The sequence below is a fragment of the Acartia tonsa genome, chromosome 10, assembly GCF_053477335.1.
Source record: "Acartia tonsa isolate MP-2025a chromosome 10, ASM5347733v1, whole genome shotgun sequence".
NCBI lineage: Eukaryota > Metazoa > Arthropoda > Copepoda > Calanoida > Acartiidae > Acartia > Acartia tonsa.
Genome location: NC_137269.1, coordinates 24,125,540 through 24,148,830, shown reverse-complemented (window position 1 = coordinate 24,148,830; position 23,291 = coordinate 24,125,540). Strand labels below are relative to the sequence as shown.

Below are 23,291 nucleotides of genomic sequence, written 5' to 3'. Positions count from 1 at the left end.
CTCCAGGTTCCGGAGCTCCAGGCCTCCAGGTGGTCTCTGTACAGGTAAAAATGGAAAAAAAAAATTTTTTTTAAGAGTTAGAAGTCAGCTTATGAGACAAAATATGTATGTTTTTTCTTCAAATATGTGAATAACAATCAAAAAGAAGCATATTTTGTTTTATAAGTTAGCCTCTAACTCTTCAAAAAAAAAAAATTATTTTTAATTTTTACCTGTACAGAGACCACCTGGAGCCCTGGAGCTCCGGAACCTGGAGGCCTATCGAAAAAATCTTAAATCTGGGGGAAATTCATCATATAAGAATGATTTTATCCCTAATAACCTATCCTCTCAGTCCAAAGATAAAGCCAATAATCACCGTTTACGCAAATGTGTCAGAACTTCCCCCCGGCCCCCTTAATGTATGATATATTTATCCTAATCTTATGATTTTTTGGAATAATGATTCCTACGACAACAAAATTATGAATTATTCTTTTCAAATAATTAAAAATCAGAAAATGGAAAAGTTATTTAACTGCCATTGTCCTATCCTTTTATCCGAATGTTGCATCTCATAAAAATTTGATACAATAGTAATGCAAAATTCTAAATATCGATAGTGTTTCTTCAATGCAGTGTGTTGGAATTTAGCAACTGGCGGTGTACTCTTTTTTAAAGCTAAGCCTTTCTGATTAGAGTAACTTTGTTTGGCTTAATATTAGGCATGTTAGAATCGTCCCATTCAATTGAAGAATCACTTAGCTAAACAAAATACATTTAAGACCATTTGCAGCAAAACCATTCGCCATAGAAGTTAGAATACTTCATGCACGAAGTTTGTGTTATTCTACAGTATAAAAGAAGCTATTTTGTATGTTTACAGTAGTTAGGATGCGGTTAGGGGTGTAGTGGAGATATGTGTAAAAAAAACCTTTTGAATTAAAACTTGGTAGGCCTCCCTTCCACTTTTTACATCCCCCTGTAGTTTCACACCCCTATGGTGAATCGCTATGCACGCCGCTGTTTACAGCTATTGTGTTTTAAGTCATACAACAGCTAAGAATGTGAATTCCTCTGCGCATTTAACCAAATAAAAAATGCCTGAACCCTTTTTTCGCTCACTGATAGGAACACTATATGTCAAGGTATTTTAGTGATAGCAATTTTTGGCCGGACTGACCTAAAATTTGATAGACGTTCATGCTAAATAATGAATAAATCTAGATAGCAAATATATCAAATTATAAGAAGTAGTATTTATTATGTTTGAAAACAAATATTCTTTTTTACCCAAGGAAATAAAATAAAAAATTGGGATTATGGAAAGAAAACGAAGTAGTATTTTCACAGTAGCTGCGGGGGGCTCTAATCCTGCAGGGCATGTTTCCTAACCCTGCGGGGGAATCATTAACATTTACCTACCCTAACCTAATATATATCAAACCTACTTTGAAAATACGATGAAACCCGCTACTTCGTTTTCTTTCCATGATCCAAAAGTTGTAAATAAAGCAGCAAAAAAAGGGTTGGCCTAAGAGTACTGTCATTATTACGCCATTTTTACTGTTTTGTTTTAACACTTGATATTTCTATCTATCCGCCCTCTGCAGGTTAAATAGAAAAAAAGTCATTTAAAGGTTGACGTTTTTATTGCATAAAAGCAAGGATGTTATTGACAATAAAAGCCTTAAACCATTTCTAGACTTTAGTTTAAAAATATAACAGACGATAACCCATATAGGGCACAAGTAAAGCTTCCCCAAAATGAAAAACCATATAGGTTCATTGGTTCGGGATATTATCTAAACGAATAAACGGAATACCTCACTGCCTTATAGAGTTGGATTAAATTGCTTAGTATCCAAGATTTATTATACAGATTTTTTAACTTTTCTTGACTAGATGCTTTGCTTAAAAGCATACCCCTGTAAGCTCTATAAATTGTTCTAAACCTTGCCTATTTGTAAAAAAAAACATGCATTTTTGGCATAAGGTTAAAAATACAATGTTTGATTATGTTAATAAATATTTAATGTTTATACATTACAGACAATAAAACACAATAGAAAAAGTATAAAATTTTAAAAATGTATAAAATCATAGGATTGTCATTTAAAGTTAGAACTGTACTAAGAAAGGTCGTGCAATTAAAAATTAAAAACCCTAAGAGTTGTTTATCCCAAATAAAAAAATTAATAACAATAAATTTTGCTATCTTATTAACATTGACAGTTTTGTTTGAAACGCATGTAAATAAATATTGAGTCCTATAAATATGTATAGGCTTATTTGTAAGGTAAAGCGTTGCAATTCTACAATTCATGGTTTTTTTATGCATTTCTATTTTTTCTTTCTTCTAAACCAATTATCCTTATTCCTAACGTTCTATCTTTTTTGAGGTTAGGGGGAATAGATTTCAGGAATCCAACCCTAAAATATAATAAGTAGTAACAGTACAGTCTTTTGATTGTTTGCTAAGATCTTGCTAACTGCTGAACTGATTAATTTCTATATTTTAGGGAACATTTTTAGGTCTCATTCGTTGTATTAACAACTTTGGGAACTAATATTGAACTTTAATTGATAGGTTCATGAAGTTGAGTGTCCAAACGGTTCAATCATCAATTGCAATCAAGAGAAGGGATAATTTGTGTATCATTATTGGGGATAGATCTCTGATTGTAACTGCTCTGCTGTATGTGGACACATTTGTCCTTGTAGTAAATATGTATAGGTTTATTTATTTGTAATATTGGCAAGGGATAAAGGAATACACAACTTACAACATACAAGATAAAAATGGGTGTAGAAAATACATGGATATTATGTCAGAGGAAAAATTTTCGTCAATTTAGGTTGCTAACATGGCCAGTAGGAGGTGTGGGAATGGGGTAAATAGAGTAACTTATCCTCCATTGAGCATTAAAGTAAAAAGAATATAGGAGGCACGAGCTATATCTACCTCCAGTGCCGACTTTCAATTGGGTCTTTGAATATCAGCCAAAATCGTTGGAAATATTAACAAACCAAGTCGCTACAAAAGAGCAGAAATCAATATGCTAGCAGACGGAAAAGGTCCCCGCCGCGCCACTTGAACCAGGTAGTTATCTGTGTTATACATCTATTCTTAAATATTTATATTTATTCAACAATCCGTGTATCCCTGTCTATTGGTAAATGAAAGAAGGCCATATTTGTTTACTCTACAATGGTTGCTTACCACAGAAAATTGTAGAATGCAATAAAAGTCCCCAAAGTTGTAGAGACAACAAATAAGAAAAGTTATAATAAAACTTTGGGGACTAATGTAATAAAGAGCTCAATGTCTCCCTCAGTAAATGAGAAGAGAGAGGGATGAGGGGGGAAGGGGGGATGAACAATGCACTAAATGGAAACTACCCTTCCCTTCCTAAAAAAAAATTTAGGCTCGTTCTGTCATTAGTTGGGTTAAAATTGTTGTGGGGAATTAGGATAAGATTGAACAAAGTCAAATTTTCTAAATTTACACAAGAATTACTTGATCCAAAAGGTGCTAAATTGTTGAAGGTATGAATCTTTTTATTTCCAGAAAAAGTATTTTTGTATATTATTTTTATTTGTGATCTTTAGATTAATGATATTGGTCCTCTATGTATATTTTTTTATTAGTAGTTTTATTGCAGGGCTCGGCAGCCACGCTTCTGTCTCTAATGATAATTTAAACTCTCGTTAAAATAAGTAAATTAAAAAAAGATAAAATTCTTTAAACTGAAGATATGCATATAAAAATAAATTATGATTTTACAGAAGTTTTTCTTTGCTAAGATGAAAAGTAACAAGGATGACAACATTAATAGCGAAGCACATATATAGAGGAGTGTATATTTTTAAACTTAGTTGTAAATTATGAAAAATATGCACCACTTCATAATTAAACAGTCACTTGGTCTAAACTTACAAATAATGTTATTAAAAGAATCTATGTTAATAGCAGCTGAGTATTTGATCAAGAGCGTTCCATCTAAATTATTCAATGCTTAAATATGATCTATAGTCAAGAAAATCTTCACAAATTAATAGATGTCTATCTCAAATAGGAGCTATGAATGTATCATTTACACCTTATCAGAAGAAAAGCTTTGTATCATTCAAATAAAAGTTCGTTTTTTCTATACAATTAAACATGTTTCTCAATTGATGCATCAAAAAAAGACGGACAGACATTGCAAACTATTGAACAGCTTCGCCCCTAATAAAAAGTTTTTTTGCCCCTTAGGAAATCTAGAACTACAGTTTATGTTTTCTTTTATTTGCTGTTTCAAAGTTTGATGTTCATACATTTATTCAAAATTAATTCAATCAAAAAAAATTTTTTTTGGGGGGGGAGGAAAGGAGTCGACGACTCCCTCAATTTTAAATTTTAGTTTTTAAATTTTAATTTTTTTTTGGAGGGGGGGATTTTTTATAGGGGCGACTTCTCTTGGGAGGTTGGTACTCTCTACCAAAATCTGAAACTATGAGAAGCTTTATTATGAAGAAGAACCATATCAGTTCAGGTATTAGGTAAAAAGATACTCTACAATTCATCCAATTTGTCTTTCATTCCAGCAAGAGCGCATTCAACCAACTCCCATTACCCGTAGGACAGATCTTCTTTTTCCTTTCTGCATGTTACTTATGATCTATAAACGGCTGAACCATCAATTCTGTAGCTAGTATAATGTAAGAACGTCTGAAACTTTATTATATTATCAGCCCAACGTAGAAGGGAGACACTTCCCCCTCCTCTTTTTTTTTGTAGAATTATAAATAGGTATAATAATGGTTATTTATCGCATCGTATTATAAACAGCTTTCAGCGGATATAAAACGTACAAACATTAGATTAAAACCAGTTTTTTAGCCCCGATCATGTTATCAGGGGGGGGGTCTACTTAACCATATCTTTTTAGATGGAAAATGGTATGAAATTGTAAAGTTTAAATTTGCACTATATTCATCATAAGGTATATTGGCACAGGCGTTTATATAATGTGTAATATTTTAAACTAACATACAGCAAATTGATTTACTTCTAGAGTAGCTAAGCTAGTAATATGCTGGCTTGTTATAGAAGCCATCCTTGTAAAAGTAATAACTAATTAAACATAAAATCAGTTATAAAAAAACTTTGAATTCATATAAGGAAATAAAGCATTTTTGTGTGCGAATTTTGTGTGTATATTTATTGAATATGCATTATATGCTTATGCATACTACACACACACATCCATAAATACACATAAAAGCATAATTTGAAAGTTATACCCCAGTTTACGGATGGATACAGATAAATATTCTATGATTTATATTTATCAAAATCTTTCCAGGATGGCTTCGAAACAGATTAATATCCACAGGATTAGAACTGTTTCACAGCCATACTGAGATCTGAAACTGTACCTCTGAAACAATCCTTGCTCAATGCTGTGCATGGTTACATAGTCATACGTCCTTCAGACAATCAACCCTTTCATGGCACGACCTTTGTCTTAGAAACCCTAACTGTGCATGGTAATGAGTTGCGCCTGCTATGAGTCATGGCATCCCTTTAATCTAACTATTCATGTCGCACATCTGACATAGCAGCAGGAGCAACTATTTCTAACTTTTTCAGTTATGACTTATGACACCATGTTAAGCTGAGATTCAAACATGTCACCTCCACGACGACGAGCGGATGCGAACCGTGCTGAGCCACGGTCATGGGTTATTTAAGTTTATGTACTTAAAATCTACATAACAAAAGAAAATTACTTCATATTCAAAAATAATTTTGAAAACAATGCAAAAAGAAATATTTCAATCAACATATCTTTTATCAGCCCTTCATCTTTTCTAAAAACATATCATAATTAACTTTTAATAGTTGGCTTGGGTATCTAAATTAATATTCTGTTTTGAACCTAGTAATAATGTCTAACTTTTTATCTTTGTGACGTAACAAAAATCGAAGGATGAGAGGGGAGATGGGAAAAGAAACCCCTAAAAAAGAGATGGATTTTTGTTACGTCACAAAGATAAAAAGTTAGACACTATTACTAGGTTCTTCTGTTTTAAAAAGTGGAAATAACAATTTGGCATAGCGTTGTCAAACGACTCTTTTCTTGTGATATAAAATTTTGTTTTTATGGATGGTAGAAATGTGATTTTCTCTATGTTTTTAAAGATAGATGCCTAAAATTTTCTGAAAAGGCTACCATGACCAACTAGCATCTACTCTATAAATTACTTTGTCTGTCAATTTAATTTATAAGCTTAAAATTTCGATAACTACTGAACCGATTGTCCTTACTTATTCGAATACAGAGCCCCTAAATGCTAGGGGCACAGCCGCTAGTATCCTCTAAGCTTAAGTAATAATCTACTTTCTAACATTCACTTGTTCAAGTAAGCTACCCAACTTTAATATATGTTTCCAACAACAAATAGGCTGACCTTTTCTATGAAAGAAAACATATTCTTTACAGGAATAAAGATATTTCTCGTATTCATTCAAATCCGGTGGATAGGAACCGGTTCTCATCCATACAAAAAAACTATGTCTAGCATCGTATTATATCCAGTTTTCTACGAATATAGAAATGTACCACCACGGGGCTAAAAAAACTAGTTTTAATCTTATAATTGTACATTCTATATCCGCGGAAAGCCGTTTATAATACGATACGAGAAATAACTAATAATGTATAAGGAAACATTTATAAATCATCCTTTACCTGGATTCCTGAGCTAAAATCTACCCAGAAATCTAAAGGGATAAAACAATAGCCGATAAATTGATTTACATCCCCAATGATTATACACAAAAATATCACTTCTCCAGAATACAATTATTAGTTAAATCGTTTGGACACCCAACGTAATGAATCAACCAATAAAAGTCCCAGAAGTTATTGAGCCATTGAATAATAATACTTTATTAAAAAAATTGAGGAGTGTAATAAACAGCCCAATATTCCCTCCCTCCCTGAAATCTACCCCTTGTGTTGTTATTTAGTTTATTTAGGTAATGTTCTTGATTAGGATCAAAAATGATATGAAATGTCATACAGTGACAGCAACATTTAGGGAATAATTCTTTTTATTTCCTTATGTTTTGTTTTTACCAGGAATATACTGTACCAAAAGAAACAAATTAACTACAATCGCTGAACCGATATGGTTCTCTTTTACAGTGTAACGGTCATAGGTCCAGGGAACTATTTTGGTTTAACCACGTCACAAGGAAAATAATCCCTGAAAAAAATTTGCTTCACCCCCCAAAAAAATAAATTTCTTTAATTTAAAGTTGGGACAGGTTCACTTCTTTTACAGACAGTTAAACAGACAATCTATAAAACCATTTAAATTCATAAGATACTATGTAATTGTACATAAAATATTTTTAAAATATTTATTATAGGTACTATCTTAAACAGAAACTGAGAAAATCACTTTATTGACTTAAATCCTAACCTCCTAGGGTTTTTTTTTAAAGAAAGGAGCTATTTACAAGACCTTATTAGACATAGAGACGTCCTATTACTTTAGTATTTAATCAAAGCCAAAAAAAAGGCTGAGGTGCACAGCTGCTAGTAAACATACATTTAAAAGTCAGTAAAAGCATAAAACTTTGATTTTTTAGCGCCACACTTTGTGAAGCAAAGAGAGGGGTAGATAAAATCTAGAAAATATTCCCTTTCAAAAAAGTCATAGTCAATAGTTATAGAGTAGATACTAAGATACTTCTTGAAATTCATAATACTATCTAAAACAGAAGCCGAGAAATTCCCGTCATTGACTTAAACTAAATAGGCTGTGGTGCACAGATTCTAGTAAAATAAAACGTTGCTTTTTCAGCGCCACACTTTGTGAAGCAAAGAGAGGGGTAGATAAAATCTAGAAAATATACCTTTACAATACAATTTTATACAATACACATCACTATACATATGCTAAGTCCGTATGTCTGTCTTATGTGTCTATTAAATGCTTACTGGTTAATTTTGTAATAGCTGAATTAAGTAGATTACCCAACAAAATTAAATCCATTCAAGACTTTATTAACCCAAACCTAAAAACTTGCTTCGTACTATAGACAGCTTTCCATGGATTTTAAAATGAAAAACTGTTATTGATTTTAATTTTAACAGTCGTGGAATATTGTCTGTAATACGATGCTATACATCATATTCAGTGAGGCTCAGAACTCGGTTTCAAACCTTACTGGAAATCAATTCCTATTAATGCTGTGCAGTAGTATATTGTTCTTTTCTATAAAACAAGAATAATAGCGCCGGAGTTTCTTATAATTATTCTTGTTTAAAATAGCTTTAACATTTAACATATTGAACTACGTATGTTTTATTTTTTTTTCTACAGGGATCAATGGAGTCAAAAGTAGTTATAATTTTATTTCACATACCTATAGACAGACAGACAAAGAGAATTATAGGAATTTTCTAAAACAATTCTCATCATCTATCTCCAATAGCCCCAGAGAAATTATATTTATTCAAAAGTGTGTAAATATCTGGCGTAATTCACGGAAAGGCAAAATAATACGTTATAAGCAAAGCATTGATATTGTAAAGATTGACATCTATGAATCTGTATTCAAAACGGGTCTTAAATTAACCATCCAAAAGCTTAAATCTAAAAACTAATTGGCCTAAAACTATGCTAGGTTCTATAGAAAACTTCCCTTAAAAGGAGAACTCAATCAGTTCAGTAGTTATGGAAATCTTAATCTTCAGAAGAAAAAAAATATTACGACTTTATATAATAGGACAAGTTTCAGACTTTCTGTTTCAATAACTTTTTCTTTTCTTCTGTTGTTGGAGATTTGTCATTTGACCACCTTTAAGAGGTATAAAAATTTAAGAATTTCTATTGCGTCTTAAAATTCTTTATTTGGTTAAATGCTTCTTAAATATTCTTTTTTACATCAAGGCAACTCTAAATAACTTTAGAGTTTGTCTGTCTTTTACTACATTTCTGGCAATTGTAACCCTAGCATCTAGGAGACGGAGAGTAGTAAAATTGCCAAAAACCATGTAATGATTCTCTAAAATGAAGAACTATATCTGTCCAGCAGTTAGCAGGATCTTGATGGACATTTTTAAAAGATTAGAGTTTGTCTGTCATTTACTACATATCTGGCAATTGCAACCCTAGCATCTAGGAGACGGAGAGTAGTAAAATTGCCAAAAACCATGTAATGATTCTCTAAAATGAAGAACTATATCTGTCCAGCAGTTAGCAGGATCTTGATGGACATTTTTAAAAGATTAGAGTTTGTCTGTCTTTTACTACATATCTGGCAATTGCAACCCTAGCATCTAGGAGACGGAGAGTAGTAAAATTGCCAAAAACCATGTAATGATTCTCTAAAATGAAGAACTATATCTGTCCAGCAGTTAGCAGGATCTTGATGGACATTTTTAAAAATCCTACTGCAATATATAATACTAGCGGCTTCGCCCCTGCCCCTCTCTTCGCTCTGCCAAGAGGTAATTAAAAAAAAACAACCATCACATTTAAAACAAAAAAAATGGGGGGGATTTTTGGTGTTTTCTTAGGGGGGGGGGGTTGTAAGCGTCCCACCCCCCAATAAAATATATTCCCTGAAGAGTAGAATCCGATCGGTGCAGTGGTTACAGAGATCTTAAGGGACGGACGGACAGACAGATAGACGGACTAGAGGGCTCTTGGGGCAATTGATGGAAGGGCGTTTCATGTGTTAATTTTGTCTATATAAGACACACACCCTGTTACTTTTTAAATGAAGATAAATTTTCTTCAGATATATATTGAAGCCCTGTCCCTTTGATTTCTATCTAAATGTGCTAGGTTATTTTCACATGCATAGCATGGCTTTTTCTAATAGAGATATTAGAAGTCCAAAATAAATAAATTGATCTTCACCCAAAGTGCTTTCTAAAACTTGCACTGGAGAAAATTTTAAATCTTTTTTAAACGAATGGTGGGGGTGGTTTTAGCTTTTTCGAATGGATTTAGAAAACGGGGATATTGTGACACGGGAAATTTAGTTACTCCGGGGTCCTCATTTATTAATCAGTTCGCATCTACAGTAGGAGTGGAGGGAAAGGGGTAAAAAAAGTGGACAGAAGTTATCATTATATTAGCCATCTAATAACCCTCTATGGCCTTATAACTTTTTTAAATATAAAAAAACATATATACAAATACTTTTTTCTTATTTGAAAAATTATACAGGGGCTGTTTTGTAGATAACAACAAGGAGGATTAAGCCAATAAAAAGCTTAGCCATGCTCATAATTGAACTCCTTATTTTAATTATTATATATAAAATTCTGAAATTTTAAGTCATACTTTTTAACATTAGCTTTCTTGATTAAATACAAAACAAGCAATGATTAAACTTTTCAACCATTAATTTTTAGGTAAAATGGGGTATTTTTGTTTATCTTCATTGGGGATGTACACTGTGCATCAAAATATCGTTCATTGTCTTACAACTAAAGATCCCTATGTGTTACTGATTTAAGATTTTATTAAAACCTGCAATATAACACAGCAATGAACGACCAACGTACAAATACAGCCTAAGAGTAGCTTCGCTCAGCACAAAAAAAAAAGGCAAAACAAAAAGTAATACAATTGTAAATAGGGCATTACTAGGGGTTTGAGGGAAAAAAGCCTGAGTAAGGGGAATATGAAAAATTTAGGGACCAGTGAAAAAGAGAATTTTTGTCTCTCTACTATTGTTTGGTTCCCTAAATATCTAATATCACAGAAACTTGTTCCTTTGTTTATTGATGGATTTTAAATTTTAAAATGTTAGAGGGAAAGGCGATATAACATTACTGTAAAATTATGCCTCTGCTAATTTCTCATATTTTTGTTCTTGTTGTATTTGTGAACGCTTAAAATTGTTGTTATTTCCCAATAAAGTTAATAGACGAACATATATGAAGAAGTAAAACAGAAAATTGTAGTTTTTCCTAAAGAAATAGAATTTGTCTGTCATTGAACTAGCCCTGTAAGAGTTAAAAGATTCACATGGGGTTAGAACACCCCGTTGGGTCTAGAAAATTTGAATATGAGGGTGAAATTTGTGGCACTTTATCCTTCTTTTTTTTAATACCTTTTTTAGTATGACTGAAAAATTACCTAATTTTCGGTGCATTCCTTTTTTACTTTCCCATGAAGGAAAAATGAATATAAAAGATATAGTTCAAAATTTGAATTTTTTGTTTCATTTTGTGACTAATTCTAATCATATGATCATTCACATTCACAAAGTATTAAGATGTTTGTCTGCGTGTTGCTTTAAGATTTTTCTTTAAAATCATATATAATTTTCATATAAGATTAGAATATGTGCTTTAGCTTTTTATTCTATTTTTGTTTACAGGAAAATGCCGGAAAAAAATATTTTTTGTCAGGAAAAAATTTATTATTTTATCAAAAAATTCAATCTAGAAAAGCTTTTTACATGCTAATAGAATTATACCTTTTAGATATTATCTTAATAAAGTCATGTAAAAATGTCAAACAAGAACAGTTTTGTCTATAGGTAGCGCAGAAATAGCAAGTACAGTAAAATTCTTCCGTCAAATGCAATCAGCACATGTGACGTAAAAAAGTAATCACGAAGAGAAAAGTATTGAATAAGGTAACTTTCAGAGAGAGAAGGGACAATGGGCTGTTTATTACACTAGTCCCCAATGTTTTAAATTAAAGTTTTCTTATTTGATGGTTTAACTACTTTGGGATTTTATTGAATTTTGATTGATTGTTTTATTAAGTTGAGTGTTCTAACGTTTCAACCACTAATTATAATCTAGAGAAGGAGTAAATTTTGTGTATCATCATTTGGTTGTACATTACTTTATCAGCCATTGTCTTATCCCTTTAGATCACTGGGTAACATTACACATACCACCACCCTCACTTGTTCGTGTTGGAAAGCGGACATAAAAGTTACAGAGTAGCTGCGCTACTAAAAATTGCTGACGCGAGATTTTCTGAAATTTAAGCGTCAAATTTACATTTGAATTGAGAGGTAAAATATATATTTGAGATATGTTTCTATGTTTCAGACAATATTATAACTTTAGCATTAAGAAAATTAGGATTTTAAAAAAATATGGTATTAGAAAAGTTGTATATTTGGATCATAGAAAGAAAACGAAGTAGCGGTCTTTGTCGTATTTACACAGTAGCTTTTACTTTATTTCTAGCCTCTGTGGGGGGCACTAACTCATTAACATTTATCTAACCTAACCTCAAATAACATATCAAAAGCTACTGTGAAAATACGACGTTTTTTTCCATGATCAAAATATTTATATGCTAAAGCATAATCAACCAATATCGTTTGAAAATGTGGGCATCTTATTCTATTGATAGGTTTTGCTACTTTAAACCCAAAAAATTGTAGATTTTGTATGACAATAATTCTACAAATTCAAATTGTAAGTTTAAGCTTCCTCTTTTAACTTGGTTCACACGATGTAAAGGTGCTAGAAAGAAAATATTGGAACTTTTTTTCGGTAAATGGAAAGCTAAACGATAAATCATTAGTATAGATGTACAACCAGGCAACTAACTGGATCCCCCTGTTAAAAACCTTTTCGTTTGCTTACAAATTGTTTTCTGTTCTTTTTTGTAGCGACTTGGCTGTGTTATATTATTTTCGACACTACTGGTTGATTTTCAGACCCAATTCAAAGTCGGCGCAGGATCCTCGGGAAGGGGATATTAAGTTCTTTAACCCAGGAATAGGTATAACCAACAAGCAAAATAAATCTAAAATAATATTTGGGGGGCAAATGGAGAGGTCGTCAATTTTACGATGTGTTGCCCCCCAACGACAGCTGAAAAACACGTATAGGTTTCGTGATTTTTTTCCGAATTAATTTCGTTATTGGTAGAAGCTGTCTTTAACCCCTTCTTCCTCTATTTTTTTTTACTCTAATGGCGAAACACTTCGTTTTCAGTATATGTTTATCATTCTCATTAAGAATGCTTTGCCTTATACTTTTCCATCATTAGAAACTTCACCAAAAGAGAATGTATGGTTTTTAGAATATAATGCTATATTGATATACAAAATAGGCATTAATTTTTTTTGAATGGTGGAAAACAACAGATAAAGAAAGCATTCATTTACGTGAAATAAGCTTACAGAACATATATAAAGCTATCCTGTGGGTCTTAACCAACTTAAATTTACCAAAAAAACGCATAAAGACGTCCTAGGGGAGGGGGTATGGAAAGGGGTGTTAATCGCCCTCAACCTTAGAAACCCTTCATTTTACCCCCACCAAAAATAAGTTTAAGCATAATATTTTCTCTCGTTTTACATTCCTACATCCTTGTTTTTCTTCTAAATTAGTCAATAAACAAAAAATAACGATAAATGCCATTTAAAATATTCAAGGTATCCCCAGTGTGGCCCATGAAACTATTACAATGTACGTAGAGAGGTTAATGCAAGATTTTCTTTTAACATTTTATTTTATTCATGTTCACAGAGCTTTTTAAAAAAATAGAATTTATCAATTCACAATTCTAAAATACTTTTTCCTTGAAAGGTTTCTAAAAACTAAAAGCTTGATTTTAAATTATTTAGACTTAAAACAATAAGAGAATTACTGATCCAGCAATATAGTTAAATTTGAAATTCTGGAAATAGAGGATAATTTAAGTTAAAATTGTAAACTTTCAATTTTAAAAAGATTATTCTCTCTATAAATATAGTTCAGTTTTCATTAACCTCACCAAATCTTCAGGCAAAAATTGTTTAAATTTTGTTACAAAATAAAAGTCAGTATAGATGTATTTAAGGATAAATTTATGGACTTTTTTGCCATAATATTGTTTAACATACAATACGTTCTGTGACCACAATTTTTCATAGATAGATATAGATAAATAGATAAATAAACAGGGATGATAGTTCACTTTGAGAAAAACTGTTATGACTTCAACTTATCTTCTTTATTATCTTTCCATTACTTTTTTAAAAGCATGATGTGATAAGTCTGAAGGTTCCAATTTTACATTGGGTTTTTGAAATCAGCTAATAGCGTCAGAAATAAAAAAAAACACAGATAAGTTCCTTTAAAAGACCAGAAAGCAATATGCTAGCAGACGAAAAGGGTCTCCACCACTTGGGCCAGTTGGTTGTCTCAATTATACATCAATGTTTTAACTTTTATTGATTTATTTTTGTGAGTCTTAAATAATTTGAGTTTAATTTTAGGTTAAATTTTGAAAAAACCCCCTGCGCGGGTTGATGCCCCCTATGGTCAGGGCTACCCACTTTGAAAAAAGAAAAATCTCTTACCTAAGTCATTCATTGTGAAACCACTAGCAATGAAATCCCCAACTCTTTTCTAACGTTCACAGACCTGTAAAAAAGGAAAATTGTTAATAAATCTTCTAAAACTAATTCTTTTTTTTCTGAAAAAAAGATTTTCTATAATTAAGGTCTTCTAATTGCAGTTGTAGTATAGTATTAGAATCGTAATATCTGCATTGCTTTTAGACATTTTTCAGTAAAATTATATGATTAACACAAGTCTGATTAGCCCCTAAGGGTCAGATCACGGGCTAACAAAACTGGTATTAATTTTATGATTTGTATTCTATTATCAAAAATGGTCAGTATGGCTGAGCACCAGTTCTAATTCAGCGGATATTACTTGGTTTCGAAGCCATACTGGAAATTAAATTATTAATCCTTTTAATTAAATTTGAGAAGGTAAAATGAGGGGTTTCAAAGTTTGAGGGGAGTAAACACCCCTTTAAACCCACCCTAGGTTATCAATGCCTACAACATTGGTGGAAAGATTAATTTATCTTCCAGTTACAAGTCCATGAATTAACCGCAAATATCTCTGAACGTATTACACATCAAAACCATTTCAAGAGTCTAAGCTGGTTCAATGATTACCAAATGCTATAGAATCACATTAGAATTACAAGCCTTTGTTAACCTTTCTTAGCTAGATAGTGAACTATTTAAGAAAGACTCTAAAAACATCTTTTATTAACATAGATTTCTATTACAAATAGTGTTTTTACTAAAATAAATTTAAAAAATTTAAGTTTTCATTATTTGATATCTTATGCAGCGTAGCTACTATTTAATTTGATTTGTATTGGAGTAATGTGCTTAGTAATTGTTGGGGAGGTGATAGGTTTGAATCTCAGCCAAAACAGAGTCAACATTTAATACTTTAGAAGTTTTACCTACTGCTGCTTGTCAGATTCACGTCAGTAATTGTAAGATTAGTGGGAATGCCTCGGCCCAGAACAGGCACAACGTTTTCCACGACAAAGCTTATAGATGATGCCATTCTTGATAATGAGTTTACCCAATTTTGACATTTTTGTGCTGTCTTAAACTTTTTGCGGGTTTTTCAAGAATATTAATTTCAAGAAATTAACACAGATTTGAAGAATTACGGTAAGTATGTTAATCAAATTAACATTTCTAATTTCGCTGGGGAAAAAATATAAAACTTAGTTCACAAATATCATAAGAGGACCGTATTTGTAAAGGCCTGTTTTGGTTGCATTTATATAACTTGATATACAACATTATTAAAAAAAAACTAAAAAAACATCATGAAAAAAGTACAAAAAATGTGACTTTTAACTTTTTTGAACTTTTGTTTTTAATTTAGGGTAGGTTGTAAAATTATACTAAACACTGAAAACCATATTTTTTTGGTCCCATTCAATTTTTTATGGCGTCTATAATTAGGGATGATTTTATGTTTTTTATTGTCGCAGCTACTCAAAAACTACATTTTCCATTAGCATAATGTGTATTGGCCTAAACTGCCAAAAAGTGACTAATATGTTGAGTCAGATGCGTAAAAAAATACGAGAAATGTCACAGCAGAAAAACGGGCATCAATCAAAAGCCAAGCAATCATTTGAATCATTAAAAGTTGGTATTCGCATAAAATATATTATTGATAAATATTATTTGACTTGTAGGTAGAGGCCCCACTGGGGAAGGGCATAAGAGAAAACACCCCCCAACCCCATTTTCATTTAACAAATAATAAGGGGGAAGGAGAGAATTCGGTTCTCAATCGACAATTTGAGGGAAAGCAACATATTCACCAATAATGGTATAAGATGTCCTTGTTTTTTTACACTATATTGATTAATCATTCTATAACTAACTGAAAAATACTTATATTAAATATTATCCCTAAAAGAACAATTATGACCAACAGGAGCGCAGGTAAGGACATATTCTTTATTTAAAAGTAACAAAATGTTAGTGTGTCTGTCTGTGTGTTTTGATATGGTTCTTCTTTGTAAGCAAGCATCACATAGGTCTAGGGAAGGTTTACAACTATTAGGCAGGAGGGTACCTCTGTCCCAAAGAGAAATCTCCAATATAAAAAAGTGCCACCCGACCTTTTAAATGACACTAGAGGCTTCTAGGGGCGTAGCCGCTAACGAAGTTTTAAAAAGTAAAAATGTAGATATGTTTAACCAAAATACAATCATAAAGCCCTTTTCAACTTAAGTATAAGCACAATTTTGTCATTAAATAATGATATCCTACTTATAAAGAGGCTGTGCAATTAAAAAGACGTTTGTTTTTGCTAAAAAATAATTAAGCCTAACAATGTGTATATGATAGAAAAAAAGCAGTTCATACACCGTACCCCTCTTTGAAATCAATTTAATTTTGATGAGTTTAATATCTATTGAAAAATACAATAATTAAGTATTATTTTAAGATTGGAATTTTTAGATTAATTTTAATGGTTATCCATTTTTTCAAAGATTTTAGACACTAAATATACTTTATAATGTACATAAGGGGTCAATATCGTAATGATTAATAAAAATATGAACCGATAGAGTTTTCCATTTAGAGAAACATTTGTCCTGGGATGGTTTTAGGCTATTATAATATTAAATTTACGTCTTGCGGTGGTTTCGCCTATTTTCTGTCATGTCTTATCCATAAGGGTGAAGCCGATAATATATTTTTGGCGGCAGCCGTTTAATTACATAGTTTTTATACCATATTTAAAAACTGCCATGCAAGTCACAGTGATCTATATTTTTAAACAAAGTTCCTTGTGGTTGTTTCATAAGTTTCACCCTCCCTCTTATTTAATTAGAATAAGGGAGTTTTTAATGATTGATGTTATTTGTAAGTAGATTGGAATCACTATTAAGCTTTGGATTGAATAACAAATAAAACAATGAATGGCCATTCCCATAAGACGTAATGTTCGGTGATAAAGGGATGTGGCATGGAAGAAAATTAGTATCTAAATTAAGGAAGAAGGTTTTTAAAAAAAGGAAAATTAATCATAAAAACTTATATGTGCATGAGTCGTTTCTGATAGTAAAGTAGTGGGAATGCCTTGGATCCCAAAAAGATGTAACTTGATAACTAAGACTAAGGTGCAACGTTATAATAATACCCAGCAGACAACCAACACTTTTGTCTGTAAGTCATAACTGTGCAATTGCATGGTAATGAGTTACTCCTGTTTACGGACCAAGACATTACTCTAAAGGAACTATTATTGTTCTTTTTTAACGTCTCTAGTATGACACTGTGTGGTCCAGACTCGAACCAGTCACCTACATGACGGTACGCAGGCAAGCTTACAGGTACTCTAGTTTTTTTTTACTAATTTACTGAAACCTTAACCCCTGAGATAGAGACAATAGAACTTGACCCAAGCGAGAAAGGGAAATATAATAATCCAGGGACTAGTGGCCATCAAAAAAAGAAAAATATATTTATTTATCCTCGCTTCTCCCATAGCCTCAAAGTTTTATTTAAAATAAGAATTCAGGAGCCTAAAACCTGTTACAAAGCTCTCATGAAAATTTAGGATCTAATAATAAATATGTTAGTCCTTTGACAGGGATCTAAAGGAATAAAACAATGGCCGTACTTTCCCAATGATGATATACAATACAATGTTGAAACGTTTGAACACTCAACTTAACGAATCAACCAATCAAAATTCGCTAAAGTCCACAAAGTTGTGCAGCCAACGAATAAGAACATGTTATTTCTAAGCTTATGGGACTAGTGTAATAAATCCTCTGTATGTAATATCTAGGAATCCCGTGTCCCTGGAATGAAGGGGGGTTATATTAATTCTCTTATGGAAGAAATTAATTTTGATTCCACACATATATAGGCGTTCTTTAGTATGCTATATGGACCATGAAAAGGGTGATTTAAGCAGGGGATATGTAATCTGAAGATAATAATGGCTACACTTCTTTTTCGTGGCTATGTCAATCTCTACCAATTAAAACCCCCCAACAGTAAATAGAAACCAAGGCACAATTCCTAGACATCCAAGGGTTGGGGTAAAGGGGTGTTTACCACACTTAAATTTTGAAACTCCTCATTTTACCCCTCTCAAAATTTTAAAAAAATGCATTAGATTACTCCCCTCAAACTTTTTTAATTTCCTCAATTTACCTCCCTCGAAATAAAAAGCTTGGACGTCACTGACAAAACTTCAATACTTTGGGGGTATGTAAGAAAAAATTATCATCAGTTGCCTCTCCCTGCCACCAAATATGGAAAGAGTTTTTCTAATATTTTGATTACTTTCAGGTCAAACCTATTTTTGACCATTGATTATTTTCAGTAGCGCAGCAACTATGCAAGCTTTGGTCTGTTGGTTTGTCAGTTGTGTACGTTGTCATGTCTACTTTCTAAATGAATACCAGTAATAAGACTGCAGAAAATTTTAAGTTTTCGTTCAAAAAAAATCGAGTATGGCTTCAAAGCCTCGGCACTAAAGAAACTGGTTTTAATCTTATAATTTTTCATTTTAATATCCGCGAAAAGCTGTTAATAATACGATGCGAAAACAGTTAATATTACCTAGGACACTTATATAGGGTTATTTCTTGAGACATAAATAATCTATACAAAAATTTATACACTTCCTAAATCGTACCTCATTGTTATTGGAATTATCACGCAAAGTTTGACAATCCTAATGTGTTAAAATAACGAAAAGAGCTAGTTATCTGTGACGCACGGACGGACCCTAATTATAGACAAGCATCGCTTTTTAAAATATTCTAAGCGTACTAGAAGAATATTGTTGAAAGAATTATAAGGAATCACTATTTGACACTATCTTAACATTGTGTTATAGATACAAGGGATTTAGGAATAGGAAAATTGGAAAAAAATATAATTTTGTATTTGTCGTAACGTAGCTAATATATACCTAGAGTAGGTATTACTTATTAGCAAAGCTACATCATTTAATAAAGAATCTAAAAAAAATTTGAAAATTTCAAATTAAAATTAAATGAAAGTACCTAACATATTTTAAAACTATTATTGTTCATTTCTGCCAAAATTTCCTTTTTATGGCTGCGTTACAAGAGATATATTTGTCCTGGTTTACTTCTGAAAGAAAAATCAAATTTATATTTCATTGACTTATCCTTTGAACACGTGTGATATCTAAATATTGCTTTATTGTCAACGTTTTATCAAAAACATGGACTATTATACTGGAATAGAATGTGGTTATTTTTGGTATTGCTTTAAGATAAATGTTGTTTCAGGTATATTTCTCTACATTGAAATAACCTGATTACCTATGAGAAGCTTCCTATGTAAAAAGGAGAAGTCAATTTATTCGTGTTGGTGAAAAAAAACGGACACAGAAAAAAACTTACTACTTAGTACTTATTATAACAAAATATAGAATACTTGTCCCCTCTCTAGAATTGATAAATATTTTGTATTCCTGATCAGAAAAAGACAATAGATCTTATATATGCTGGAAGGGAGGGGACAATAGGCTGTTTATTACACTAGTCCCCAAAGTTTTATATTGAAATTTTCTTTTTCGTTGGCTTAAAAACTTTGGGGACTTTTATTGAATTTGAATATTTGATTCATCAAGTTGAAAGTCCAAATTTTTTCAAAATTGAAAAAAAATATTTCTGAGAGTATATTACCGAATATTATTGTCTTGTAGGACCATTAGGTAGTTTTGGATAAGATAGAGGAAAAACCAGGGAGGATGGGGACAATGGCCATTAAATTGCACAGGTACCCAAACTTTTATAACAAGAATATCGCATTCGTTGGCTCAAAAAATATAATTTGTTGGTTCTAAACTAGTAGTGTCGAAACTTTTCAACTAAAAATCTTAATTTATCATTGAGAATGTATATCAATTTATTGTCCATTGTCTTATCCCTTAGATCCCTAGAAGAATGCACAAACTCTTTCTGGTTTTTGGTCAGGGTTGCAAAGTTTAATATAATTTTTCAGACAAAATTTTGTGCTTTTTGTTTGAACTTAGGGTTAATTTATCTGCCATTGGCTTATCAATGTAACATTATCTTTGCCAACAACTTATTGGCAAGTCAAAAAGAACATTAATTTCAAATATGAAACTTGTGAACAACAAATAAGAATACAGAAATCAGCGATTGTCAGGATTATTGGCCTGCAAAAAAACTTAGTGCAAAATTTTTTTTTTCTTTTATTAGGTCCCTTACTCTTCATCTATAAATTTTGTACAAAAAAAAATTGTGCCTTGGCAATGGATGTAGAATGTGCGTGGATATTATGACAGGGGGAAAATTTTCGTCAATTTTGGTTGCTATTTAGACTGTCATTTATTGGTCAGTTCTTACATCTAGTTATAGGAGAGGGTATGGAGTAAACGGGGAGATGTGGTTCGTTATTTTAGCCCTCTACAAGCTTCAATTTATTAGAGTACATGATAATCTGGTGTAAGAACCAAGTAAAAATAAATCCATTGCCATGGCAACCATGCTCTTTTTATCCCAGCTAAACTTTTACATCTTCTTTACTTTTCTCAATGAAAATCATTTTCAAAGATAGTCTGACGAATTCATCCATTAATCTTAGTAGTTGGATGTATGTGCGTGTGTGTGTGTGATGAGTAAGATCTTCGAAACGGCGCTAATAGGTTCTCAATTTCTAAGAAAGCTTCGTTTTTGCTCTGAACATGTTTATGAGAGGGTAGGTTTTCTTACCTTTTAGGAAATTTAATATATATTTAAAAACCTATCCCCCTCCTCCCTCCCAAAAAATTAACATAGTCCCAAATGTAGGTTTAAGTTGAATGGGTCTTCTGCTTCAAATAATAAAAATCATTAAAATGTAGAATTTTGTAGCACCTTGAACTTTTTCTTATTAGATTTTTAGTTAGGAAAAGTCTAGAGAGATGGAATAACTATACAAAAGTAAACTTTTTACTTTTTTTATCTAAAATATATATAAAATACATATATATGTATATGTAGGTATTTATTTCATAATCTTCATATAAACTTCATTATTATTTTTCTTAGTTTCAAAGCTTTAAGGTGAAGGATTTTATAGTTCATTTCTAAATGTAAATAAATACCTAGCTCTTTCATAAATGAAAAAGTAACTATAGTTATGTCTGACTGTATGTATAAATGTATGTATGTTCACTAAGATTTTGTAAACGGCTGAGCACTAATAATGAACTATAGATATTTTTAATATTTTTTATAGCATTCTAACTTTTGTTATCTTCCCAAAATTACATGAAACAAACTAAATAATGGAAACTAAGTTTTGTAGAATATACTCTGCACACCAAAAATCTATTTTTACGATTGGCTTTTATTTTTTATTGTAACAAAAAAGCGTTTAATATTGTAATGTGGGGTTAAAGGGATAAAATTATCTATGTAGAAAAATCAGGGCTCGGCAGCCGCGTGTAACATTCAGTAAAATCATAATTCTATAACCATATAATAGATGGATAACTAGATAGCTGTAAATAAACAGACAATCTATCTTTTCAAGAGTTAATTTTTTTGTCACATTGGGTGGGTTAAAATTTTAGGCTTACACGCGGGTAAGGCGCAGCTGCCGAGCCCTGGGAAAAATCTTATAAGTTTTAAGTCAAAAATCACCACTCTCCCCTCTAGCTATTTGTAAAGTGTTTTTTTTAGGTTTAGTTAGCTTTATTTTAGAATGAAGGCTAGCAAATAAATAGGTTTTGGGTTAGGGAATAAGACACCAAGCATTTCCGCCTTTCAAAGAATCAAAATAATCCTCATTAAGACGAATTGTATTTGTTTTCCCATGTGGTTAAACAATCATTGCAATTATATAATGGATTTTGACTGGACAAAAAAATTGAGGGTGCCTAAATTTTCTGCATGTGCCACAGCCCTGCCTTTCATATTGAATGCATCGGTTTTTACAATATCAAAAATATTATAGGCCATTTGTTTGACCGACGTTAATACAATGTTACAACATAATTTATTAAAATAGCTAATCATGTAAAGTTGATAAACTTAAAAATATGCTATAATTCTTAAAGTGCCGAATGAAATATGACGTCATACAATATAAATGACCAATGAGAGGCCAGTATGCATCATAATTGACCTATGTTATAAAATACTGGCTTATCATTGGTCATTTGTGTAATATGACGTCATTTTTTAAAAGTCACTAAAAGCTGCTTCTTTTGATATAATTTCAAAGTGGAGCATATCAAAAAGTGGTCCAAGCTGACATATAATCAACATAATCAAGTTGACTAGTATAATTTTTAATGTCGACTATGTGTGACATTTAATAAAAGTGGTGATAGCTGACATTTTGTCGACGCAATGTTTTTTTATGACAAACCCCAAACTGTCCCAGTTTGAGCAAGACAATTCCTTTGACGTCATATACGTTTCGGGAAAGAAAAAGAGATGGGAGAAAAGTGAAGAGATTTTCTTCCCCCTTCTCTTTTTATATGACGTCACAGGAATCGTCTTGCTTAAAACTGTGACAGTTTGGGGTTTGTCTTTTTTGATGTAGCTTTTAGCTTCGACTTTGCTGTGTTTTATAAGAGTGGTCACAGCCAGAGAGAGAGGGAACAATGGGCTGGTTTTTACACTAGTTCCCAACGTTTTATAATAACGTTTTCTTATTCGTTGGCTTACCAACTTTGGGGACTTTAGTTAATTTTGATTAGTTGATTTATTAAGTTGAGTGTTCAAACGTTTAAAAAACTAATTTTTAATTTTTAATCTACAGAAGGGGTAGTTTAGTATATTATTATTGGGGATGTACATAAATTTATCGGTTATTATCTTATCCCTTTAGATTCCTGGGTCACAGCTGACTTATTATCGACAGTAATAACAACACAAAAGCTTGACAGGGTTCCTGACCCATTTATAAATGCAAGGGCCATCATATTTGATCATATTTAGTTCTTATTGTCTTCATGCAATATTCTTTTTATAAA

At 31.7% G+C, this 23,291-nt stretch overlaps 1 protein-coding gene across 1 annotated transcript in view; it reads right to left on the bottom strand.

Annotated features, from left to right (window-relative positions):
• LOC145329684 (netrin receptor UNC5B-like) overlaps positions 1–23,291 on the bottom strand; it is a 153,825-nt gene that overhangs the window by 116,041 nt on the left and 14,493 nt on the right. The window contains exon 2 of the mRNA XM_080174044.1: positions 14,324–14,387. The gene's annotated coding sequence lies outside the window, so the exon portion shown is untranslated. The remainder of the gene's footprint in view (positions 1–14,323; positions 14,388–23,291) is intronic.